This window comes from Mauremys mutica, chromosome 4, assembly GCF_020497125.1.
Source record: "Mauremys mutica isolate MM-2020 ecotype Southern chromosome 4, ASM2049712v1, whole genome shotgun sequence".
Lineage (NCBI taxonomy): Eukaryota > Metazoa > Chordata > Testudines > Geoemydidae > Mauremys > Mauremys mutica.
In genome coordinates this window covers 69,732,690-69,760,092 of record NC_059075.1, presented here as the reverse complement: position 1 = coordinate 69,760,092, position 27,403 = coordinate 69,732,690, and the positions used below count along the sequence as shown (strand labels likewise).

General features: G+C 41.6%; 1 protein-coding gene across 1 annotated transcript in view; it reads left to right on the top strand.

Annotated features, from left to right (window-relative positions):
• Positions 1 to 513: 513 nt before the first annotated feature.
• PALS1 (protein associated with LIN7 1, MAGUK p55 family member) overlaps positions 514 to 27,403 on the top strand; it is a 132,963-nt gene continuing 106,073 nt past the window's right edge. Inside the window, exon 1 of the mRNA XM_045012440.1 lies at positions 514 to 650. The gene's annotated coding sequence lies outside the window, so the exon portion shown is untranslated. The remainder of the gene's footprint in view (positions 651 to 27,403) is intronic.

The following is a 27,403-nucleotide window of genomic DNA, read 5'->3' as shown; positions in this document are numbered from 1 at the left end:
CAGCCTGAAGAAGCAGGTGGTTGAAGAGAAGGGCTCAGACGCTACGAGAGCAGGGCGGGAGCGGCGCTTAGCCCAGACAAGGGCGTTTTGAGGGAGCTGCCGTTCCGGTGAGTGGGAGCCTTGGCTGGTCATGAGAGATGAGCAAGGTAGGGAAGAGACGGTCCAGAGGGGTCATAACTGTGGGCGGGGGTACAGCAAGGGAGCCCCTCATTCCCCGTGTCCCTTCATCATCCCCCACTCACGCGCCACAGCCCCCACTTCGCCCCCGTTCCCCCCGCGCAGCGACCAGGCGCCCCTCAGCCGCTCCGCCGGCGGGCAACCCGCCCCCACAGCGGCACAGGCAGCGAGCGGGGCGCGCGCACCCAAACTACCGTCCTCCAGCCAATGAGGACGTGCGGCGGTGGGAGGTGGGTGGAGCGCGTGCGTGCGTGCGGCCGTTGGGGCGGGGCCACCGTTGGGAGGCGGGGCGGGCGCGGCGGTGTGAGGTGTTTGTCTCCTGGTCTGTGGCCGTGGCGGCTGCGCAGCACCGTGGGGAGAGCGACCCGGGGCTGTCTCCGGTGTCTCCGGGCCGTACGTGAGGGGCTTAGCGCTGCTGGGCGCGTCAGTGCCGAGGAGGAGGGAGCGGTGGGAGCAGCGGCAGGAGTAGGAAGGTGAGTCCGCCCCCCCGCCCCCGTGATCGACTCCCCGGGTGAGGAAGGCCGGGGCGGGGTGCGGCGAGTTCCTTGGGGCGCTCTGACCGCAGCTCCTGCTGCGCCTCTGGCTTCCCGGGGGAGGGAGGGAGTCAGGCGCGGTGCGGGCTTTGCTTTCCCACCTCCCCCTTCCGCGTGAACTTTGGCAGGGACCCGCTCCCCGCCCGTGTCCGTGCTGTCGGGAGTGTGTGGGTGTGTTTATGGGGTGGCGGCCTTGCAGTTTGTGTATCCGTCCCCCTCCTGTCCGAACTAGGGATCCCCGATCCTGTAGCTTTGCCCACATGATCCTACACGGGGCTTACTCGCTTGGGCGAATGTTGCAAGTTTGGGCCTTAAAGTTGTATTAATAAGGACTCCTGTTGAGTGTTGTCTTTTACTTTTTGAATTACATTTTTACATTTTTAATAATGGACTGCACTTAATCCTGCTCTTCTTAACCATCTATTGGCAAGCCAGTGTTTGGAAATGATGTTCCTGTAAAGAGATTGCCCTGTAGTGATTTATGGGGCTTTGCAGGATTAAGTTAAAGTGGCTTGGAAACCAACACACTCAGCGTTCCACAATAGGTAACAGGTATTGGTCAGACCCAAAACAATCTCTTACAAAGTGTCCTCACTGTCTTGGATATACAGATTTTTTTTTTTTTACAAAAATACTAAAATTACTGTATCTGAAATAGATTGGCATGAGGGATGACACGATTCAGTTTTATTTGGGGTATTTTGTATTTTTTGTCTAGTTAGTTTCCCTGTTTGTGTGGGTTTTCACTCAGACAAAATAGAAAAAATAGGAGAGTCTGGTTATAAAAACAAAAAATGACAGGGATGTGAGAGGAATTGTAAAATCCAATTTAATTTTAAAACGGGACATTAAAATGTCTGTTTCAGAGTGTGAGTTAAAGTAGTTTTGAATTCTGTGATAGAAGCAAATGTTGGATTTCATATCTAATGGTGCCCTTGAAATGGGGGACTTCTATAATGTTCTGTTTAAAAATACTGTCCAGGTGATGAGCAGTTTGTCTCTAAATATATTTTTGATTGCTGAACCAGGTCCCACTGACAATGTCTTGTGCGTGTTTATATGAATGTTTCAAGTTGTTGCAGAGGCATAGAAAAACCCTTAAATTCTTCTAAATGCACAAGAAATAAAATAATTTGTAGTTTAAAAATGTAGTATATTTTTATTGTAAATTTAAAAATCGAGTTTGTTGTAGGGCCAGGGAAGATATTTAATCAAAATCTTGAGGATCTTGCTGTTAAAACCAACATGTTTTGAGTGCATTTATCTTTTAATTTGAACTCTGAAATAAAAGCATGCTTCCCTGTTTGTTGCCTTGTTATGTAACTTTGTTCTAGGCAATCTTTTGTTTAGAGCCTTGTAAAGAAAGCACTTCTGGAATGATAAGAGTCTGAGTTGTAGTCAAAGATCTTCATGAATGCATTGCAACTGCCTGGTGTTAGTGGTCTTGATTACGGTATGTCTATACTACAATGGCACAGCTATGATGCTGCAGCTCTACTACTGTTGACCATGTTGATTGTAGCTAGCTTGATGGAAGAATTCTTCTGTGGACCTACCAGTGTCTACGCTGGTGATTAGGTCTACCTTACTACATCTCACAGGGCTTGAAATTTTTCAGTGCTGAGCAATGTGGCTAGGTCAGTCTAATTTTTGGTCTTTGTTACACATTGTAGCTTCTTTGGTGTGAATTTGGCCTGAACTCTGATGATCAGATGTATCTCACAGGTAGCTGATCCAATTGGAATTTTTTTTTCCAATAGAGTAAAATAATATCTTCCTGGAACACCATTCTTATTGGCCTGCTTCTTGAGAACCATTACATAGAGACTTGGACATGGCAGTCTTTTTACGTTTAGAAATGAAAATGCTTTCGGTGTGATAACTGCAATCCATCATAGTTAATTTTATGTACCGTTCTAGGATTTGATAGATGAATTTCCAGTGATGATGCTGTTACATCTTGTTTACTCCTGCGTTGGTGATATCAACCAAGGTTTTCAAAAGTGACAAGTAATTTTTCAGTGCCTCAGTTGTAGTGTACGCAACTTCAGACACCTTATAGGGATCTGATTTTTCAGAGGGTGGGTCTGCCGCATTTCCTAAAAATCAGACCTCTTTAAGGTGTATCATGCTGCGCACCTGAAATCAAGGTGGATAAATATCAATGGTTTTAAAAAATATTTTTAAATTTAATTTGGATTTTTTGATATTTAAATTATAATTTTTCTTTTTTAAAATCTGTTTTAAAATGAAATCTGAATTTAATGCAAAATATGTAAAGGCCTAAATTTATTATCTCTTAAAACATTTAAATAAAAATGTGTTAAATCAATGAGCCTTTATCAGAAACTTTGAGTTAAAGACTGCTTTTCTGTATAAAGAAAGATGTTTTCCTCCTTATTTTAACTTCTGAGTTCAAGCTTCATAAATATGGCACAGTAGCTCAGCCAAAATAACTTAGGAGACTGTCTAATTGTCAAGAAACTTAGGCAATAGGAACTTAAGCTCTAGTAACTTTCACTTAGGCATATTTAAAATTTTTCCCAGGCTTACCTGAAATAATCAGTTTAATTAATTAACTACAGTTAATCCCACTGTTTAAAAAATATTTTAGCTGTAAACATGAAACATCTTTTGATAAGAGAAATTTATGTATTCAAAATATTTAGGGTTTTGTTCAATAAAATCAATTTTATTTTGTGTTGTGTGATGTAGCTATGTTGGCGTGACTTCTATGTGTAGACCAGGCCTAAATTCTGAAGCAGAGTTGTAAACAAAAACAGAATCCTAATATCCAGTCTCCTCTTTAACCAATAGACATGCTTATTCCTGTATGGACATCACTGCTACAGCTCACATTACTACTGTGATTCTCAAAATATGAAATGTTTTTCTTTCTGAAAATCTACTCTTTAGTATACATAGTTTTTGATCACTGTAAATTTGTCAAGTATACAAATGACTGTTAAGGTGTCCGTAGATATATCTCTAATGTTCTTTGCCATTAATTTCTTCAGGATCTTTCTTCTCTAGCAGGTATGCTTAGATACCATGGTGATATGTGCCTTTTAATATCCCTTTCTTCTAGATTGTGATATATTCAATATGTGGGTATTAATAACTCTGTATTGACTCCTTAGAGCCAATTCAACTTCAGTTGAAATCAGTAGAAAAACTCCCTATTAACTGCATTAGGATTTGGATCAGGCTCTTTAATCTTCATGTTGTCTATCTAAAGAAGACTTGTATTTGTGTTCTGGCAGCACCTGCAAAGTGATGGGCGTTATCCACACACAGGAAAATAGTCTTGCTTTGGATAGCTTGCAGTCTAATAGAGAAAATTCCAGTTACAATTTCTTATCATCTCGTTACAAACTAGACCAACTAAACTTCTAAATATGCAAACTTTCCTATTTGGAACCATTAGATGGTCACCTGGAGCTTCAGGTTTGATTTCCACTGAAGTACAAGAAGTGAAGCTTGATGTTAAACTCTTCCTCTGTACATTTACTGTAATACAAATTACAAGCGTCTTTAAAAATGTCCAGTTTTGGTTGTTCTTGAAATGGTGAGACTGTAATTCTGCAATGGAAATTGAATATAAAAATGATCCGTAATACAAGAGGCTTCAGTCAATACTCTTTTGAATGTTCTTATTTATTTATACTCAGTATTTATTTATTTTTTCATTCATGTTTCACTTAGGAATACTTCTTTTAAGCTGTAACTAAAAGTACATTCTTAGAAAGAGAGCACAGGAAAATACACCAACCAACATTCAGCCACGACTCTGACCATGCTTATGTTGATTAATTGATTTAGGGACCACCTGTCTTTCATAAATTTCATTATATGTAGTTCTATATGTGGTTTTATATTGGCCTGTGTGTGTAAGTAAGGCATGTTAGATGTAAAATGTCTTTCTGCAGTGTTCAGGAAAAATTATATGGATGAGTGATCTATACTAGTGACTTATAAATTTGATAATCTTCATGTAGAAATAATTGAAATCTTCAGGAAAGGGAGGATTGTGGAAGGTGGAAGGAAAGCAAAGATGGCTTGTTGATGACTTCACTGGTTATTTCCTTGTTTTTTACAAACTGCAGTGGTGGGATATAGAATCTAGTAGCCTTAACTAAAGTTAATAGTGTTTTGTGGGGGAATAGATAAGCAAACATCTAAAAATGTTAAGAAATCTATTGAACGAGCCAGATAAAGTGCTAAAAGTTATAATGTGAGCAACTTTAGAACTACTGGTGCGGGGTGTGAAACTGGGTATTATAAGGATAACAGCAACGTGGTGGATAGCAGTGATGACTGGAATACAGATATTGAAGGGTATGAGCTTTCCAGGAGAGAAAGAAATAAAGGTAAAAATGGTGGGGTAACATTTGTACATCAATAATGTGGTAAACTGTAAAGAAATAAGTGATTGGCTAAAATAGTCTCGTCCAAAATCACTTTGGGTAAGAATTATAAAAGAGGTTCTGTTGGGCAGTGTTAAGTGTTTGCTATAGGCCTCCAGATTTGGTTTTGGATATGGATAGAGATCTCTAATATTATTAGAAAGGTAAAGAATACTGAAAATAGTCATTATGGAAGACATTAATTTACCAGATATAATTGGAGAATAAATTCTACAGATAATTGTAAGGCTGAGTTATTCCTGGATGTAACAACAATAGATTTCTTCACCAATTAGTCACTGAGCCACCAAGAAGTGATGCTGTTTTAGACTTGCTTTTGGTAAGTAGTGAAGACGTTATAGAAGACCTAGTTGTAGATAATACTCTTGGATTGAGCGATCATAAATTGATACAGTTTAAATTGAATGGAATAATAATCAAAACACTTCAATAAACTGAGATTTTTAATTTCAGAAGTGTAGACTTTGAAAAATTAAAGGAACTAGGTAATGAAGTCGATTGCAGTGGAGCTCAGGGAAATGCAGAGGAGGCTTGAAATTTCTTTAAATCCAAGTTACGAAAGCTATCTGGAATTTGTACCCTAAGCGGGGGGAGGGGGGGAGAGAATTGTAGGAGAGGGCTCCAGATCAAATTAGATGAATAATCACCTCAAAAAGGATATTGGGAATAAGCAGAGAGCATACAAGGAATGGAAAGAAGGGATTGATCAGTAGAGAAAGCTACATCTTGGAGGTCATAAAGTGAGAATTGTCAAAAGTCAAACTGTTAGATCTTGCAAAGGAAATTTTAAAACATAAGGTTCTTAAGCCCAGTGTTCCCTCTTATTTTTACCACACATGTGCAGAATGAATTTTGTAATGTGCACCAATATGGAGGTGATGTATCACACAACAAAATTCATGTGGTGGAGCCAAGGGGTTCAGAGTGAGGGAGGGGGCAGAGCGTTGGGGTGCTGGGGTGGTGGCTCCAGCTGGTGTGAAGTCAGGGATGAGGGGCTGGGACAGAGGGTTGGGGTGTGGGCTCTGGGGTGGGGTCTCTGGCTAGGGGTGAAGGCTCTGGGGTGGGGCTGGGGCATGAGGGGCTCAGGGCTGGGGCAGAGGGTTGGGATGCAGAGGGTGAAGGCTCCGGGGTAGGGCCGGGGATGAGGGATTTGGGGTGCAGGAGGGTGCTCTGGGGCTACAGCAGGGAGAGAGGACTCCCCCCAGTTCTCTCTCCCCCCACAGCAGCACTTGGGCTGGTGGGGAGAGGTGCCTCTCTGCTGCGGCAGCCCCAGTGCTGGGGCCACAGGATAGGCGCCCCTCCCGCAGCCGAGTTGGGACTGGGGGTGGGGCACCCCTCCACTGGCCGCGGTATGTCCCCACAAGGTGGGTTCTCTGAGTATCTGTGCGGCACTAAATAGGCTGCTGCACAGCAGCGGAGCTTACCAAGAACTTAACTTAAACCTTATAAATAAAGAGAACAAGAAAAATAAGTATCAGAGGGGTAGCCGTGTTAGTCTGGATCTGTAAAAAGCAACAAAGTATCCTGTGTCACCTTAAAGACTAACAGATGTATTGGAGCATAAGCTTGCGTCTTACGAAGTGGGTGTTCACCCACGAAAGCTTATGCTCCAATACATCTGTTAGTCTTTAAGGTGTCACAGGACTCTCTTTTTGTTGCTTTTACCATAGTATCCTTATTTTTCTTGTAAAGAGGGCAGGGTAGAGATTTAAGATAATCTAGGTATGACCCCAAAACTAAATGAATTCTTTGCCTTGGTTTTCAGTAAGGATGCTAATGGAACACAGGGGCAAAGGTAGGATGGGTAATGGGAATGAGTGTACAGAAATGGTAATTACCACATCCATTGTGGAAGCAAAATTTAAAGAACTGAAGTCTGAGGGACTGGATAATCTCCATCCAGAATACTGATTGAACTAGTACATGAACTTGCAAGTCTGATAGATTTATTAAAAATCCTTGCTATCAGAGCAAGTGTGGTACCATATAGCTGGGGAACAATAAACATAGTACCTATATTTAAGAAAGGGTAGGTAGGACGTGATCTGGGCAACTACAGACCCACTGATCTGACCTCAGTAGTATGGAAGTCTTTATAACACATTTGGAAGGAAAGAATTACTGAAGCCAGAGAAGTAAATGCAAAATGAATAAAGTGCAGTGTGGGTTTATTAAAGGTAGATCATGCCAGACTAATAAATATCAATCTTTGATAAGATAACTGATTTTTTTTAAGACAAAGGCAATGCATTAGATCTAATCTCTCAGGACCACATGGGAAATTATTAGTCAAACTAGAGAAGTGGATGATTAGTACAGGAATTGAAAGATGGGTAAGGAACTGTCTAACAGGGGAGACAACAGTGTGTTGAGCTGAAAGGAGAACTGTTGGGCTAGAAAGAGGTTATTATTGGAGTTCTTCAAGGATCAGTCTTGGAACTGGTTTTAATATTTTCATTAATGATCTTGGCACAAAAAGTAGGTGTGCCAATGAAATTTGCTGATGACCTAAAGTTGGGAGGCATTGTCAATACAGAGGAGGATCAAAATATTTTACAGGAAGAATTGGATGACCTTGAGGCTGGAGTAATAGAAATGGGATGACTTTTAATAATACACAGTGCAAGGTTATGCATTCAGGGACTAATAACAAGAGTTTCTGCTATAAACTGGGAGTTCATCAGTTGGAAACAACAGGAAGAGGAGGAAGACCTGGGTGTATTAGTCATCCCATGATCAGTTATGAACCACCAGCATGGTGTAGCCATGAAAAAGACAAATCTGCTTCTAGGAAGTATTTCTAGAGGTGAGAGGAAAGTATTGATGCTGTTGTACAAGGCACTGGTAAACTCCTTACCTGAGGAGGTTGTGAAGGCTAGGACTATAATAGTGTTTAAAAGGGGACTGGATAAATTCATGGTGGTTAAGTCCATAAATGGCTATTAGCCAGGATGGGTAAGAATGGTGTCCCTAGCCTCTGTTTGTCAGATGATGGAGATGGACGGCAGGAGAGAGATCACTTGATCATTGCCTGTTAGGTTCACTCTCTCAGGGGCACCTGGCATTGGCCACTGTCGGTAGACAGATACTGGGCTAGATGGACCTTTGGTCTGACCCGGTACGGCCTTTCTTATGTTCTTATGTAAAAACTCATCTGATATTCTGGGTAGAGTTCTGTTCACCTGTGTTCCTGAAAGAATAATTCAAACTGGAACAGGTGCGGAGAAGGGCTACTGGAATGATCAGGGACTGCTAGAAAGCCTCTCTAAAAAGAGAAGACTTTAAGGATTCTTGAAGGGAAATGACAGTTCCCCATGATGTTGAACCATGGAAGTATTACTCAACTGTCTACACTGCTATTGACCAGGGAACATACTTCAGAGATTTATGGTTTCAATTTACTAAAAGTAACCCCCCACCAAGTAGGATGCTTTTTGACACATTCCAAGTTTTAGACTTGGTTTTTACAGTCCATGGAGAGTACACTTGTTCTACTTCAGAAACTACTGATGTACCTGGGACAATACACCTCTACCCCGATATAACGCAGCCCGATATAACGTGAATTCGGATAGAACACGGTAAAGCAGCGCTCCGGGGGGGTGGGGATGTGCACTCCGGCGGATCAAAGCAAGTTCGATATAATGCGGTTTCACCTATAACGCAGTAAGATTTTTTTTTTGGCTCCCAAGGATAGCATTATATCGGGGTAGAGGTGTACTTTTAGAAAATGAAATGTTGTAATCTACAAAAATCTCATTAACTGACTTCACATAAATTCCATTTCGTGACTTTAAAACTTCTTGAGTAAGTGGGATTGTGGTAGACTTTTGGTTCTGAAACATGTAATATGTTTAAACTGAAGGGGAGGGGGAAGCCTGTAATCAGTTTATGGTACTTGTGGATTATAGAATTTAGCAAGAACAAAAGTGGATGCTGTGAGTGAACGGGTATATGAAAAGGCAATTATGAGATAATAATTTATCACATCGTGTCTGTTGTACTTTAACCTTCAAAACTAGTAGATGTACTTTACTATTAATAATGTTCTAGCAAAAAAGATCAAGAGTAAAATTTTAGAAAGTGCCAAGGGCCTGGTTTATTTCTAAAACTTAGGGTGACTAGCAGTGTACCTATACCAAATCCTATTTTCAAAAATGCCTTAGACACTTGGCAGCATAAGTTATTTTTGAAAATGGGTCTTGGACATAGTCAATTCATCACCACCACCACTCTTTCAAATTTTATCCCAAGTAAACCTGTAAACAATCAAAAATACATATTTACCCTAATAGAGTAGGTGGGAAAACTCAAAAGGAGCTTTTACATTCTAATAAGCAATACTAGTTTTGTCAACTTCCAGCAAAGATTTTTCTTAGTCTTTTCACAATTTTTATATTTTACTTTAGTATACAAAAGTTGTTTGTTTTTAAAAAGGTATGTGTGTGTCTAATACACCAGACAGCCCTGTGAAATTTAAAAAAATTAAATGATCAGCAAAACACATCTGACTTCCCATATTTGAACAAACCATACCCTCTACCATAGCCTATGCAAATAAATGTGTTTTGAAGAATGACAAAACTTGACTGTTATGGATCAGAGTGCTTTTGTTCTGGAGTTTCAGGGCCCATCACAGAGAGTGCTCTATCAATAGCCCCATGTCTTTTAAACAAGGGGAATTTAAAAGTTCAGGTTGCTCTATTGACTGACCAAGGACCAAGCATAAGGGGAGAGAGTTTCTCAAGTAGGGAGGTGCCAAGCCATTTAAGGTATGGCTATGCTGCAGGTGGGAGTGTGGTTTCCAGTGCAGGTGGGATGGGAACACACTCACTCTCGCTTGAGTTAGCATGCTAAAAATAGTAATGTGACTGTGGTGGTATGGATGGTGGCTAGCCACCTAAGCACCTACTCAATGGGGGAGGGAGGAGGGGAATTACCTGTACCACTGTGGTCACTCTGCTGTTCTTAATGCACTAGCTCAGATAAAGCTAGCATGTGTCTGTCTATCTGCAGTGGGAAGCATTCTCCCAGCTGCAGTGTAGGCATAACCTTAGGGTAGCAGTCCAAAGTTCTGAGGGTCGTGTTCCACCCCTTGGAGCCACACCTGGGGGCAGCTGGGAAACAGGATGTGGATGGGTAAAGGAGCCAAGGCTGGGGGTGGGGCTGGGGCCTCAGCTTAGGGTGGGGCTGGAATAGAGCCGCAGCTGGGCTCTGCTCCCAGCTTCATCTCCAGCCTCTGCCCTATCCAGGAACAGCGCTGAGGCTAGGGGCTGGCACCGGGCTGGGAGTGGAGCTGCACCGAGGCTGGGGATAGGGACAGGAGCCAGAGACTGGGTGGTGCTCCCTCCCTGCCCCCCTGGGGGGCTGCCCTGACACCTGCTGTGCCCCAGTGATGTTCTTCCATGCCCCCTTAGGGGGGAGTGCCCCACAGTTTGAGGACCTCTGGCTTAGGGTATGTCTTCACTGCAGTGTTAGCCTGACTTAACTTAGGCTATGGCTACACTTGCACTTCAAAGCGCTGCACTAAGTGTAGTCAAAGCGCCAGCGCTGGGAGAGAGCTCTCCCAGCGCTGTCCGTACTCCACCTCCCTGTGGGGAATAACGTACAGCGCTGGGGCTTTGACCACACTGGCGCTTTGCAGCGCCGCAATTTGCAGCGCTGGAGAGGGTGTGTTTTCCCACCATGCTGCAGCGCTGCAAATTTGCAAGTGTAGCCATAGCCTTAGAATGGATGGAGTGTTCCCACTGCAGAACCCTACCCTTGCCAGACCTATGTGACTGTGTCCACAATGGTGCTGTACTAGCACATGTGCTGGAATGGATTTCTGGCAGCATATCCAAAGTTTTTAGTGGTGCTTTAAACTGCATCTGTCTATGAATTCATTCAGTGTACTCCAGGAGAACTTAGTTCTCCTTTTTTGGGTTCTTTTGTGAAAGTGCTCTTGTGGGTCTTTCTGATGATTACTTCTCAGCTCTACCATAAGGCTGGTGTCAGCTACTGGCCAGCTAGCAGCATGTGAGAAGGATTTCTTGGATGGCATCTCTGTTCAAATGGTGTGGAAGTGCAACAGACATGGAACAGGCAAATACAGAGTTAAAGCACAGTGTAGAAAAAGAGGACTTAGCCCAGATAAAAATTTGGGGATAGGATAGGAGGGCAGACTGCACCTGTGGTTGATTAGTCTGCATTCTCACTGCAAAATAAGTGAGTTGTTATTGAAATCTGAGCTCCAGCCCATGCCCTTCGCCATGTCTGCTAGCTCTGGTTTAAAGCACCCTTAATCCCACAAGTTAGAGTTTTTTCTGTGTAGATAGAAGAGGGCTAGGGCAATACCCAGGCTATCTCTGCAGTGAAGACATACCCTTAAAGCTTAATAGCTTAAAACAAACCCCTTAAATTCATTCTGGAAAACAGCAAACAGTGCAGAAAATTAAATACCCACTGATTGTCATTTGCTGCCACTTAATGCACAATGCAGCAGCCCTTAAGAGGTGCATCTGTCTTAAGTTTCCAGATTGTTTTCAGGTGTAACCCCATGTAGAATGCATTTGCAGTAATTCAATCTGGAGCTGTCAAAAGCAGTGATCATACACAGTAGGAAGGCCTCCATCTCCCCCCCCACCCATACCCCCCCCCAAAAAAACAAAAAAAAAAAACCCGTTGCAACTTGCTGGTGAGGTATAGATGGAAAGAAATGGTGCTAAACTTTAGAAATGTCAAGGCTGAAAGTTAGGTTTACAATCTTTGATTTGCCTCATATGTGAAGTTGACTGATATTTGGCAATCAAACTCAGTGACCTCGGTTGTCAGCTGATTGCTCAGAGTAATTGGCATGTGAACAATGTTGCAATTCTTGTTTAGGAGACTCCTATATTTTTCATGACTGAGTGTATATTTAACAGCTGAAACATTATTTTGGTATGCTCTTGGAATAAGTTATATTTTCAGCCTGTACCTTAAATATTTTCCTAGGTTTTGTCATTTTATGGTAATGTAAAGCCAGTGCTGACACTGTCTCCCTAACTCAAGAGGTTTGTTACAAGTGATCTATTGGTTTCAATCTGGAATTTCCTGACTTTTTGTCTTAAAATAAAATACAAAACTAATTTCACTTTAATCAACTTCAGTGGCCACTTCAAGAGTAAGAACTCTTCTATATACAAATTTAGGAACAGAGTCCTGGAAAATATTATTGAGGCTATAACATTCTAAAATAAATGTTGCATTAAAGGGGGTCTCACACTTGATAGCTTCTGAAGGCTGAGCTCATTGTACACACTAGAGGCTCCCTGTATTCCTCCATTCTACCTCACAAGATTCTTATGTGCCACTCTTCATCTTCATCTATTTCAGGGATGCCCTGCAACTCCCCTGTTCTCCTCCTGCCATGAGTTCTGTGTGCCTCCTGTTTTCCCCCAAATGTCAGGGGCTTCATGTGCACCCCCATGCCCTCCATTCCCTTTTCCCCTCAAATGCCAGGGTCTCTGTCCCCAGTCTCCTCTGACCAGGGGTTCTTCATGCTCACCCATTCCTGCCCCCTGCCCCTCCGCAGGCTCTGTATGCACTATCATTCTCCTTTTCTCCCATTATTTGTCTGGGAGATAAGTCATTCAGGTTGTCAACATGTTAAACTCTATTGGGAGAATGAGCAGAGGTATTGATTATTAGTCTGGAAGGCATTAATCGGTGCCATCAACCAGTTTGATCTATAGACAATTGCAGAGATGCTTAAAGCTGTGGGAGGGGCTCCATGTGTCCCCTATTTTCCCCTTTCGATTTTTTTTTTATTTTTTCCCAAAAATCAATAGGGTTTTTGCCATTGATGTCTAGAACATTTCCTGAAATTTTGAAAATAATCAGATCTGGCATTTAACGATTATCACATTATATACAGACAGACTAACCCAGAAAATGCCATCAAGTTCAGTGTAAGGCCTTTGCAAGGTCAGTCAACTAGAAAATTGTAGAGTGGGTTAAAACTTCAGAAGGACTTGTAATTACATGCCTGTCAGTCTGGTATAGATCCCAGACAAGATAATAGAGTGGCTGATATGGGACTCACTTAACACAGAATTAAAGGAGGGTAATATCACTAATGCCAATCAATGCGGGTTTAGGGAAAATAGATCCTGTCAAGCTAACTTGGTATCTTTTTTTTTTTTTAAATGAGCTTAAAAGTTTAGTTGACAAAAGTAATAGTTTTGATGTAATATACTTAGATTTCTGGAAGGCATTTGATTTGGTACCATATGACATCTTGATTTAAAAAAAAACAAACCTAGAAAGATATAAAACTAAAATGCACAAATTACCTGGATTAAAAGGTGGCTCAAAATGTAATTGTAAGGGGGAATAATCATTGAATGGATGTTTCAAGTGGGGTTCTGCAGGGATCAGTAGCCTTATGCTACTTAACATTTTTATTAATGACCTGGAAAAAACATAAAATCATATTAATAAAATTTGCAGCTCACGTACAGATTGGTGGAATGGTAAATAATAAAGAGAATTTGTCACAATGATCTGGATTGCTTGGTAAACTTGGCATAAGCAAACAGTGTTCATTTTGATATGGCTAAATGTAAATCTTTACCTCTAAAAACAAAGAATATATGCCACACTTACAGCCCCACCCATCCTGGGAGGCAGGAAAATGATATAGGGGTCATGTCAGATAACCAGCTGAGTGTGAGCTCCCAGTGTGATGCTGTCGCCAGAAGAGCTGGTATGATCCTGGGATGAATAAACAGGGGAATCTACAATAGGGGGAGTAGAGAGGTTATTTTACCTTTCTGTTGGGTACTGGTGTGACTACTGCTGGAATACTGTGTCCTGTTCTGGTGTCTACAGTTCAGGAGGAATGTGGATAAATTGGAGAAGATTTAAAGAAGAGCCACAAGAAATATTAAAGGATTAGAAAAATGTGCCTTAGACTCAAGGAGCTCAGTCTACTTAAATTAACAAAGAGAAGGTTAAGAGGTAACTATTCTAGACTGTAGTACCTCCATGAGGAACAAATATTTAATAATGGGCTCTTCAATATAGCAGAGAATGGTATAACACAATCCAAAGGTTGGAAGTTGAAAATAAACAAATTCAAACTGGAAATAAGGCTTATTTTTTAGCAGAGGAATTAACGGTTGGAACAGTTTACCAAGAGTTGTGGTGGATTCTACATCACTGACAGGTTTTTAGGTCAAGATTGGATGTTTTTTCTAAAAGAGATGTGCTAAGAATTATTTTGGAAAAGTTGTATGGCCTGTATTATACAGGAGTTCAGACTAGATCATCACAGTGCCCTCTTTTGGCCTTGGAACCTATGAATCTGCGAATTCCTTGCCAGATATTTGCTTAGCACACAGACTGAAAGCTTCTTTTAAAAAGTAATCTCTCTGTCCGGGAGTATTGACCTGATTAGTGAGACATTCTTTCCTCATTCACAGTAGACACTCCAGTATACCAGCTTACCAGCCCTTTTGGTAGCATGTTCTTCTGGCAGAACTTGGACAAAAGTTCTGGTATTTTAACGAATCCATGCTGGCCTTGTAAAGAAAGTTTTGTCTCATCTCCTCTAGATAGCCAATGAGGGTATTTTCTGTCAGATGAAGACCTCAGTTTGGATTGTTGATCAGGATTAACTCAAGAACACAAGGTTCATTTTCCTGGCATATTAATTCTTGATGAGGTAGAGCTCCATAAGCATGATATCGGATGCTAGAATAATTTTTATAGTGGAGGTGCTGAGAGCTATTGAACCAAACTGTAAACCATGTATATAGTGGCAACCACTTCAAGCTAGGGGGGTGCAGCAGCACCCCTAGTTCCAGCAACTATGCATGGTATATATGAGTAAATGAGCTAACTGGAATTTTTTTTGTTTTTTGAACGTTCAGTGGTTGGGAATTATCTCACACTTGGATTGTATGTCTTCACTTTTGGAGTCTAATTCTAATATCTGCTCTGTCTACTTTGGCTAGGCTAGTCTAAAAGTTAGAGGATCATGTCAAGATTTTTTTGGTGCCAGGGGAGGTGGCCAGTACTGCCAGCCAGCAGGTTAGGGTTTACCAACTCTGACTGAAGGTATTCTGAGAGATTTTTTTTTCTCCCCAACATGACGTAATGTCATTTTCTTAAAATATCTTATTAAAATGTCCTGGATTGCTTTCAGTAGTCACCGGAAGATCAGTGCCGATTCCAGGAGACTCCAGGCCAATCCTGGAGACTTGACAATCCTACTGCAGGATGGCAGTGGCACACCATGCATGTTTACATACATATACTGTACCTAGAAACTGACTGACCACATGGCCATGTCCAATATATTCTTTAAGCTCTACTGCTTGTATTTAGTTTCCTGGCTATGTTTCAGTCTTGTTCTTACAGTTTTGAGTTTGCATCAGAGGCATAGGGCCAAAACTTTCCCTATCCTGGAGTATTTTGTTTGTTTGTTTTGGGGGCAGGGGTTGAGGGGATTCACAATATCTCATTTCAGTTGGTCAAATCTAGAAACTCTTCCCGGGTCTTTGCTGGTTTGAGTTCATCTTATGCCAAATTTCAGTAACTGTTGCTGGTATTTTCCCTTGGGACATCTGTTATTCTCCAGGAGTGAGAATCCAGTATAAGTGATATTTTTGGAAAAGAGAAAATTACTTGCATTGTATTTCTGCTTTTCTGAAGATAACTTGCTCATTCACCCACCTCCCTTTAGAGATCTGGGCTTTAAATGATGATCTGGGTACTCCCTGAGGGTGTCTGTTTCTTTTCAGGAATGGCTCCTTTTTGTATTTAAAAAAAGTGGTGGAGTGGAGAGGGATAAATTCTTTTCCTTTTATATTTTTGGATATTGGTGGTGGTGTTTTTGCCTGCTCTTAAAAGGAACTGACAAATGTTGGTGGCATGGGAAAGAGTCCTTAGGTACTAAGGTTTGGAGTACGCTTAGTAGGACAGAATCTTCAAGTCATCCTACAGGTTTAAATGTGCAAATGTTTGCATGAATCATAATATGCAAATGAGACCTCAGGAGTAGTAATCCTGCAAAATATTTTAAGAAAAGTAAAATTGCAAGTAGTTTTCTCTCCTGAACAGACCATCTATTTTAGGGCTTGTCTACACTGGCACTTCACAGTGCTGTCACTTTCTCGCTCAGGGGTGTGAAAAAACACACCCCTGAGCGCTGCAAGTTTCAGTTTAGCCGTGCTCCCAGCACTGTAGCTATTCCCCTCATGGAGGTGGTTTTTTCATAGCACTGGGAGAGCTCTCTCTCCAGTGCTCTGCCATGACTACTCAAGCCACATTAAAGCTTTAATGTTGCTAGTGAAGATGTGTCCTTAGTGTTTTGGTTAACATTAGTTAGTCAGTATAAGAACTTTCAGAGAAAAGTGCAAGAATTATGGAATAATCTCTTTCTAGGGGATTTTTCTTCCTAAACCCTTTAGTTGGGTATTAACTTACCCCTGAAGCATGAGGGTTTATATCCCTGTGTATTCCTATTTTAAAATTAAATGTGATTGTACCCATTATCTATATATGTATTTTTGAATCCTTCTGAGCTACTGGCCTCTAATATACAAAGCGCTTTGTTGCCTTTCAGTTTAATTGCATGTCCTTTGCTTTTGTATTTGGAGTTGCCTGATTTAACTTCTCAGTACCCCTTGTTGTTTTATATACTTATGTAACCTTTTCTTTGTCTCCTCTTTTTAAATTAACAGCCCCAATATTTCCAGTCTCTTCACTTGGGAATATTACCATATCTCTAATGATTTTCGTTGTAAGTCTCTTGATCCCTTATATCTCTCTTGAGATAGGATGAGCAGAATTTTATTCTGTATTCCAGGGGCGAATGTCACTGACTGATACAATGGCATATTTTAGTATTACTCTTTATTTGTTTGCACTGAAACAGCACTTCTTTAAACCTTCCCAGATTTATCTGTCTCTGAAACTGTGACACGGTGACTTAGAGCCCCCTTTTTACACAACGAAAGATCCAACCATTCACTCTCTAAATTCCTAATTGTAGTAGGTCATATTACTCTGTTTTTTGGTATAAAAAGGTGCACAGACTTAACATTACTCCTGAAGCTCCACTGAAATGTATTCCAGACTTGTAGAGGCAAGCAGCTGTGGGGCGGGGGGCATGAGCGCAAACAAATGGCAACAAAGCATATGAATTGTTACATTTTAACCTAATTATAGAGAGTGACTTTTATTCTTCGCCTACATTTAGGCAGAATATTCTAGTTTACTTCACAGCTCTTGTCTTCCAGGCAAAGCCCAAGCCTCATCTTTTGTAAATGGGACCCAAGATGCACATCCCTAGCACATCTATAGATGAGATTCAGCTGAAGTTGGAGAAGCAGGTTACTACTGTGATTCTGGTGGGGGCTGTCAGCCAAATAAGGGAACTCAATTAACAAGTCACTTTTCAATATTTGCAGCTTCCAGTCTTTCTCTTTCTTTCTGACCTGCACTCCTTGGGCAGATGCACTCTTGCTCCAGAATGGTCTTGAACTGAGTCTGTTTATCCCTAGGAATACAGGCCACTGTCCTGCTCAGATTTCATTCTCAGCCAGCTCTTTGTATTGAAGACCCGTGCACAAAGGACTTTTATCTTTCCTTAGGGCCCAGCCTCTTCACCCAATCTCATGGATCTAGACACACTTTGAATGCTGAATGCAGTTCTGGTTGCCCCATCTCAAAAATGATATATTAGAATTGGGAAAAGTACAGGGAAGGGCAATATAAATGATTGGGGTATGGAACAGCTTCCAGGTCAGGAGAAATTGAAAAAACTGGGACTGATCATATTAGAAAAGAGATGACTAAGAGGGGATCATGAATGGTGTGGAGAAAGTAAATATGTATTTACCCCTTTGCCTAGCACAAGAACCAAGGGTCATCCAGTGAAATTAGGAGGCAGCAGGTTTAAAAGAAACATAAAGAAATACTTCACACAGTGCACAGTTAACCTGTGTAACTCGTTGCCAGCGGATGTTGTGAAGGCCATAAGTATAACTGGATTTAAAAAAGGAATTAGCTTCATGGAGGATAGGTCCATCAATGGCTATTAGCAACCCCTACCCTGGGTTTCCCTAAACCTCTGACTCCCAGAAACTGGGATTGGATGATAGGATGGATCACTTGATAATTGCCCTGTTCTGTTCATTCCCTATGAAGTATCTGGCACTGGTCATTGTTGGAAGAAAGAATACTGGGCTAGATGGACTATTGGTTTGACCCAGTATGACTCTTGTTATGACAGACTATTAACAGGTTCAGAAGGGCAGATGCCTATCTAACATCTAAATTTTGTGCCACCTTGGCCAGCTCCCTATCTGGTCTCTCCAAGATTCTAGAGATGGTAAAAGAAAAGGACCAAATAGTCTGAGTCCAGAAGGAGAGACTGTCCCATTAGGTAAATATCTGATTCAGTCTGAAATTCCCTTTCAGAGTCTAATTGAAAAGACACAAAATCTTTGTGTATTAGAAATATTAAGATCTTGGGAATCCTTACTCTTCTCTGAATTCTCGCATGAACCAAGAAAAGTCTGATATTTATTGAAAACTGCTGCTTTGTCTCCTAGGTCATGTGTAGTTTGTGGCTATTTTTTTTTAAATGAACTATTTACAATAGTTTTAAATTTTTAGGGAGTCCTGTCTGCTTTTCTATGGTTAGAGTTTTGTAAGCTGCTAACAAAGGCATGGTTAAACTTTTTAGAGACTAGTAAATGTTCTTAAATTAGAGCAGAATTGACTTTTCTCAATTATTACATAATACAAAATAAGGTAGTGTCTCTAAAATTTTGTTCCTGTTCCTAATTAGTATTTATTAGAAGAGCTTCAGCTTGTCTTTGAGTAGCAGATGGTATTCTGGAACAAGATCCAGAGACGATCTGGTTAACAAGATGACATGACTGTTCCCTGACCCATCTTCATGGAGGCAAGACAAATAAGCTTACCACTACAAGTAGCTCCAAAAATAGTGGGCCTGCTTGCCTCAAGGTCGTCTGATTTATGTTAAAAGTGTAGGTCCATCTGCTTTTATAACAATGATTGTGTTAGAATTTGCAGAAGTTGTTCTATGCTACCTTTTAATAGTTGAAAACTGTCAGTACTAATATAGAATTATATTGCACAAATGAACTATTATACTGTACTTTATCATGCAACTGGTACTTATAAATATACTTCTCTGTATAGATTACACCATCACTGATGCAATTAATCACATTTAATACAGTTACCGTTTTTCACTTGAGCGGTTAGCCAGTATATGAGGTCTTGCGGGCTAAGTTTCCTCTAAGCCAGGGGCGGCTCCAGACCCCAGCACACCAAGCGCGTGCTTGGGGGGCGCTCTGCCGGTCGCGCGTCAGGCGGCTCTGGTGGACCTCCCACAGGCGTGCCTGCGGAGGGTCCGCTGGTCCCGCGGCTTCGGCGGATCTCCTGCAGCTGTGCCTGCGGAGGGTCCGCTGGTCCCGCGCGGCTTCGGTGGCTGCGCGGGACCAGCGCACCCTCCGCAGGCACAGCTGCGGGAGGTCCACCGAAGCCGCGGGACCAGCGACCAGCAGAGCGCCTCCCGCGGCGTGCCGCCCTGCTTGGGGCGGCGAAATGTCTAGAGCCACCCCTGCTCTAAGCTGCACAGCCATGCAGCTGCCTATTAAGGGCCTCACAGGCGCTCAGGGCTGTAGTGAGGAGAGATGCCTCTCCCCAAGCCCCAGACCTACCGCGGCACCCTGGCCCTGACTCAGCCCAGAGCCAAACCTGCCACAGCCCGGGGACAGGTGCCCCGAACCTGCCGCAGCCGGGGGACCGGCACCCTGGCCCCAGCCCAGCCCTGAACCAGGTGCCTCTCCCCCACCCCCAGGCCAAGTGCTGCCGCAGGGAGAGCGAGCTGAGGGGAGAGTCCTCTCTTCCCCACTGTAACCCTGGGGAGCCCCACTGCACCCCAAACCCATCAGGCCTACCCCAGAGTCTGCACCCCAGCTGGAGCCCCCACCCCCGCATCCCAACCCTCTACCCCAGCCCTGAGCCCTCTCCCACACTCCAAACCCCTTGGCCCCACCCTGCCACATGAGTTTTGTTATGTGCACCAATATGGAGGTGATATGTGACACATCACCTCCATATTGGTGCACATAACAAAATTCATTCCACACATGGGTGGGAAAAATTAGAGGAAACACTGCTTGCAGATTGTTTCCATTTCCAGTAGGAGAAATTGACAATGGAGTCAGGTGTTTCTTTGATGCAGTCCCATTTATTTAGAAAGAATGTACATAAAGTCCTGTTTTCTTCAACATAGTAGGAATCAAACAAGAGGCATGTGGTTTTTCTTTTGGGGTTTTTTTTTTTTCTCCCATTCTAAACCAACCAGTACTCTACCCAAAAACCTTTTAGCTTTTTCTCAGGGTCATATTAATAAGTGATTTTTTTTCTAGCTGTCCTTGGCTTTCTGCTGTCTTTTCTGCCTGCTGCTGCTATGTTTCTAGCTGCTTCTCTCACGCACAGCTTTATCACTGGTGTCAGCGAGAGGGCTTTGGCTTTGACAACAAACTGATGTTCCAGGAAAGAGGATTACTTTGCTGGGATGGGCTCCATCTATCAAATACTGGGAAGAGCATCTTTGGACGTCATCTAGCTAACCTGATAAGGAGAGCTTTAAACTAGGTCCTATGGGGGGGATAGTGAGACAAATCTGGCCAATGCACATCTAGGCTTGAAGATGAGGAGAAGAGGCTAATTTCTGGAGAAGGAACTAGAAATCACACCTATATTAGAAAGGCAAGAAGAAAAGCAACAGGGCAGTCTGCAAAATATCTTCAATGCGTGTACACAAATGCGATGAGTCTGGGGAACAAGCAGGATGGACTGGAAGTCATGGTATATGAAGAAAATTATGACTTAATTGACATTACAGAAAGTTGGTGAGACAACTCCCATGATTGGAGTACCAATGTTGAGGGACATAGCTTGTTCCAAAAAAGGTATGGGGAAAAAGGGAGGAGGTGTTGCGCTGTACATCAAGGATATATACACTTTCTCTGCAGACCAAGAGGAAGTGAGCAACAGACCTACTGAGAGTCTCTGGGTGAGGATAAAAAGGGAACAGTAGCGATGTTATTGTGTGGGTCTATTATAGACCACCAAATCAGGACGAGGAGGTGAATGAATCATTCTACAAACAGGTAACAAGATTAGCTAACACACATGAGCTAGAACTATTGGGGATTTTAGCTTCCCTGATATCCCTTGGAAAACTCTTAGAGTAAAACATAATATGTCCTGTAAATTCTTAGCGTGTCTAGGGGACAACTTTCTGATTCAAAAAGTTGAAGAAATAACTATGGGGTCACCAATTTTGGATCTGGTTTTGACCAACAGGGATGAATTAGTGGCAGATATGAAGATGGTCAGAACTTGGGAGACAGGGATCATAATCTGATAGAAGTCAAGATCCTATGGAAAGGAAGACATGAGAATACTAAAACAAGGACACTGGACGTCAGAAAGGAAGGTTTCAACTAACTCAGAGAAATAGTAGGCAAGGTCCCATGGAAAGACCAATTAGGAAGAAAAGGCGTCGAAAGGGGCTGGCATTTTCTAAAAGATGTAATACTAGAGGCTCAACATAAAGATATTCCATCGCAGAGGAAAGATGAGAAGAGCCACAGGAGGTCAGTGTGGCTGCATAAGGAGCTTTTTAGCTATCTAAAAACCAAAAGGGATACATACAGGAAATGAAAGGAGGGGCATGTGATGATGGATGTATACATGGGAATAGCGTGAGCGTGTAGGGACAAAATCAGGAAAGTCAAGGCAAAGAATGAGTTATTACTCTAAGGAATATTAGAGACAACAAGAAGGGGTTCTTCAAATATATCACACACAAAAAGGAAGATCGAGGACAGTGGGTCCACTGATCAATGCCTGCTTTGCTTCAGTCTTCTCTCAAATAACATGTGATGGGACAACTAGTGAAGTTACTATAGACAATAAAGGGGAAGGGATGCAGATTGGGATAAGTAAAGAAAATGTCAGATCTTCTGACCAATTTGAATTCAAAACAGTGGGGTCTGATGCTATTTACCTGAGTTTACTGAAGGAATTAACTGAAAAAATCTCAGAGCCACTGGAAATAATATTTGGAAATTAACAGATGACCAGAGAGGTACTGGAAGACTAGAGAAGGGCTAACGTAGTGCCTGTCTTTAAAAGTGGGGTGGGGAAGGAGCTGGGAAAACTATAGACCAGTCAGCCTGACTTCGATACTTGGGAAACTACTAGAGCAATGTATAAAGCATTCAATTTGCAAATACCTGGAACATGAAGGGGTAATCACTAGCAGCCAGCATGGGCTTACCAAAAACAAATCCATGCCAAGCCAGCTTGATTTCCTTCTTTGACAGGGTAACTGGTTTGGTCGATAAGAGGAATATGGTGGGCATAATCTACCTGGACTTCAGCAAGGCTTTGACACAGTCCCACATGACATTTTGATGAGTAACCTGGAAAAATGCAGACCCAACAGAACTAAGATTAAGTGGATACATAATTGGTTAAACAACCACAAACAAAGAGTAATTATTAATGAAATGTCAGACTGGAGGGGAGGCATCAAGCAAGGTTCCACAGGACTCTGTTCTTGATCAGGTGTTAAACATCTTTAATGACCTGGATGTAGGAATAGAGAGCATACTCAGCAAATTTGCAGATCAGACACACCTTGTGGGAGGGGCCTGCCAGCACTTTGAAGGATAGAGCTAAAATTCAGAGGGATCTTGATAAATTGGAGAACTGGGCTATAGACAACAAAGTGAAATTCAGCAAAGACAAATATAAGGTGCTACTCTTAGGGAAGAAAAACCAAATGCACAAATACAAATCGGAGATAACTGGCTTGGCAGCAGCACGGCTGAGAAGGATCTGGGAGTTGTGGTGGATCACAACCTCAACATGAGTCAGCAGTGTTTTATGCTGTTGCAAAAAAAACAAATGCAATTTTAGGTTGCATTAACAAGCATAACATGCAGGTCAAAGGAGGTGATAGTACCGCTCTACTCGGCGCTAGTTAGGGCTCAGCTGGAGTACTATGTCCAGTTTTGGTCATCAATGTATAGAAAGGATGTAGAGAAACTGAAAAGGATCCAGGGGCGAGCAACAAAAATGATCAGGGATGGAATGCAAGCTATATGAGCAAAAGCTGAAGGAATGGGTATGTTTAGTTTAGAAAAGAGGTGCTTAAGGGGGGGACAAATAATTGAAAGGCTGCCATAAAAAAGTTGGAGAAAAGTTGTTCTCTCTTGCCACAGAGGGCAGGACAAGAGGTAATGGATTCAAACTACAGCATAGCAGATTTAGATTAAATCTCAGGAAAAACTTCCTAACTGTAAGAACAGTAAGACAGTGGAACAGACTGCCTAGGGAGGTTGTGGAAGCTCCTTCACAGGAGGCTTTCAAAAGGAGGCTGGATAGCCATCTGTCTTGGATAGTTTAGAAACAAAAAGTCCTGCATCTTGGCAGGGAGTTTAGACTACATGACCTTTATGGTCCCTTCTAACCCTGTGATTCTGAAAAAAGTAACCGTTCTTTCCCCACTATTGCCCTGATCCTGAAGCCAAAATAGAAATTAGATGGCATTCCCTTGACATCTGGTGAGCCCTTAACAAATACTTATCCCCGGCAGGTATCTTTATAAAATCACTATTGATGTTCTGCTAGGTGGCCACCTGGTACTTTCTCTACACCTGTTTTCTCATCACAGTCTTACATTTTGTCAGCCAACTCAGCCTTCAAGTAGAGCATATTGAAGTGTCCTCTCTCCACATGCTTAAGGCTGCTTCCTGCAGGAAGGAGGGACCTGCTTAGTCCAGAGGTCCTGACAGGCTTTTCCCCAAATGTTGTCCCCAGTCCCCATTTTCTGCCCTCTGCTGAGCCTTTATGGCTTTCAGTGGCAGGTTAACCAATGTGTTCCCCTCCCCCAGCTCTAGATTCTGTCAACTGGGGAAAACTTTGCCTGCTTGCATAAGGGACTGGGTATGAAAAATCTTTGATCTGGATTGGCTGCCAGGGCAGGGGTAAACTCTGTTAGCATGGCCTAAAATCTGCCTGAGTAGAATTCTGTTTATATAAGCCTAATATTCTTTAAATTGGAGGGTTTGTTACAAAGTTCAGCACTACCTTAAATATAAACTGTGCTTTAAATCACAACCAAACCAACAAGTTAAACTGTTAAGTGTACTCTTGCAGCAACAATTTGCATGTTCTGTTGGAGCTCATGGGGCTTTCTTTTCATTAAAATTATTAGACAATATTTGGACCCTTTGTTGTGTCCACAGCAGTATCTACCGGGATGACAAACGTGTAGACCCACAGCATATTTTGTTAATATTACAAATTTTCACTCATTGAAGTAGCTTCATGGGATGTAAATATTCTAATCAAACTTCCAGGGGCAGCATGCTACAGTTTAATAAAATATTTGAGTACTATCCATAACATGATGCAGGACAACTAATATAAAATGACAACACTGAACAGTGATAACATTTCCACACTTGGGCCTCAATTCTAGTGCAAAGCACACGAGTCTGCATGATTAATGCTGGAGGTATGAGACCCAGGAAGGGAGAATCCAGTAAAATGATGCCTTCAAAGAAGCAGGATTACAAGGTAACTAAATAATCCCCCCCCCCCTTTTTTTTTCTTTTGGCTTTGGTCTGTAAAAATACATCTATCCAGAGCTGTAGACACAAGTAAATTTCCTTTTTTTTTTTTTTAAAGGAAACGTGTCCAGAGTTCTTTGGCCCTTTTCATTCAAAGGATTAATGTAGTAAAACTCGTTAAACTTGTTAAAGTCCCATTTACTGAAGGCATTACTCAGTAACCCAACATACAACTGCCAAATACCCAGCTTATGTTATTAGATTAGTTTAATTGAAGGAATTCTGGCTCTAAGGTTTTTTAATTTAATAGCTGTTTATCTTCAAATGGATGGCATCATTGTGTTCTTATGAGGCTTATACTTCTACAGTACTATGTCGATTCTTTCGTCATGAAACTAAAAAGATGATTAATGAAGGCACTTCTACCTCAAGTGGGTGTTGCCTTATGGTGACATTGTTTTAGGTTTGTCAACAGGTTTATTTTTGGAATTCCCCCTTCCCAACTCTGAAATATGTAAGATTGAGTTTAAAGTATTGGTGGAAGTTGTACAAAGAAATAAACTGTTCTGTTTAAGGAAACATTGAGATTTAAACATTTGCTTAATGAAAATAAGCTTGTTTACATCTATCCTACATTAGGTATTTCTTTTGAAGTGTTCGAGCGTGTGTGTGTATATATATGTCTTGTATGAAGTGTTGCTCAGTAAAACAGTTTTTGGAATTGTTGTTATGATTACCTCTGCTTGGTATAAATATCTATCCTGTTTACTTCACTGGGCGATTAAAATTCAAATTTATCCTACATTCACCAATTCGAGAAATTTTTCCCTATCTCATTATATGTAATGGAAAAATACAAAAAAAGAGCAGTTCAGATTTGTTTGAGTCTTTACTGGAGGGGCAAGTTGTGCCTCGGTGGTATAATTAGGTGACGGCAGCATGTCTGGTGAAGACACACTATGCTGACGGGAAAGAATTCTCCTGTCGGCATAATAAAATCACCTCTGCAAATGGCAGAAGCTGCGCACACGAGCACTTATGTCATTGTAACTTATGTCACTCAAAGGGGTGGTTTATTCACACCCCTGAGCGACATAAGTTATGCAGACGTTGGCTGTTGTGTAGACATAGCCATAGTTATCTCCCATTCTTTCAATTCCAACTTCATTGAATTTGATCAATGATACCAGCTTTCTCTCAAGAAGGAGGACTGGCTTCTGAGTACCTCGTACCTTTTTTTATCAATCTCTTCCTTCCTTTCTGGCAAAAGGCAAATTTGTTGAGTTTTTTTAATTAGATATGTTAGAGTAGGAGTACCCTGAGAAGAAAACTTGACTGAAGAAGTGAGTTTTGCACTTTTACAGAAAGTGATGAGAGTTGGTTAGTCATTCATTTTTATTTTCCCTGGCAATGAGTTCTGTAGTCCTGATTCTTTCTCTTGCAGTCACAAGTCTCCCTGCTATTGGTTGACGTTGTAGTGGAAAGTAGGTAGCTGGTATCGTGAAGAGACTCTCTGATGGTTAGGACCATACAAGGCTTTGACAATTGGGACAACAACCTTAAACTGGACTCTGAGCTCACTGGGGAGTGAGTCCAAAGAGGCGGGTATTTGAGTAACCTGTGTTTCTGAGCAGGAGGAGTGCTGCATTCTGAACCAACTGGAGCTTTCTCAGGATATGTGGTTTCATTCCTAGATATAGACAATTGCAGTAGTCAAGAATAGAGGCTAAAAATCCATAGTTGCAGTTACTTCTAATAAACTCATTTAGGTTTGGTCTAGGTAGAAAGATCTGACTGTTTGCAGGCATTTCCATTCACCTCTGCAGCCTCCAGGAGGTGGGGGACAGAGTTTGGCCAACAGCATTAAGAGCAACAATGGGGTTCAGCCAGATAAGAATGGACATTTTCTTCTATGAAAAAGAAGTCATCTATCAGAGTGACCAGTGTTCTCAGGAATCCACCAGAAAGGTGGCATTGAAGACTATTTTTTAGTTGTTTTCAATCAGTTTGATGAGAGGAAAGAGTTGGAAGCTATGTTGTGGCTTATAAAGTTGCTGGAATAAAGTTTCTTTAGTGCCAGTTGGACTGTTGCTTGTTTCAGATGGGTGAATGGAGTTCCTTCTTAAAAAGAGATGTTGAAAATCTGTTGGGGAACATATAAGACCTCTACTATTCTTACATGAGGCAGAAAGGACAAGGATCAGAGTTTCAGTATCCCCACATGCATGTCTTTTGGGTTTCCATTACTTATTCTTAGAAAAGAGATTTTTTTTTATTTTTTATTTTTAGAAATATTGGGGAATATTTTGATCTTTCTGTGGAACATGTCAAGAGTTCCAAAAATTGTATATTAGTTTTAATTCATTAATGTAAGGTTTGGTGGTGGTGAGTTATTAACACATGCTGCTTTTCTCTCAATTATTCATTGAAATTAAATACTGTTAAATTTTAAGCCGTCTGGCTAAAAATCTCTTTTGCTCTTTATAGTGATCATTTCACTGGTTCTCCAGCCATCATAGGATCTGAGAGATAAGGACTTAAATTTTTATAACAAAAATCAAGCAATATTTAAAACTTTCAACTTTAAATCACTGAGATGTAA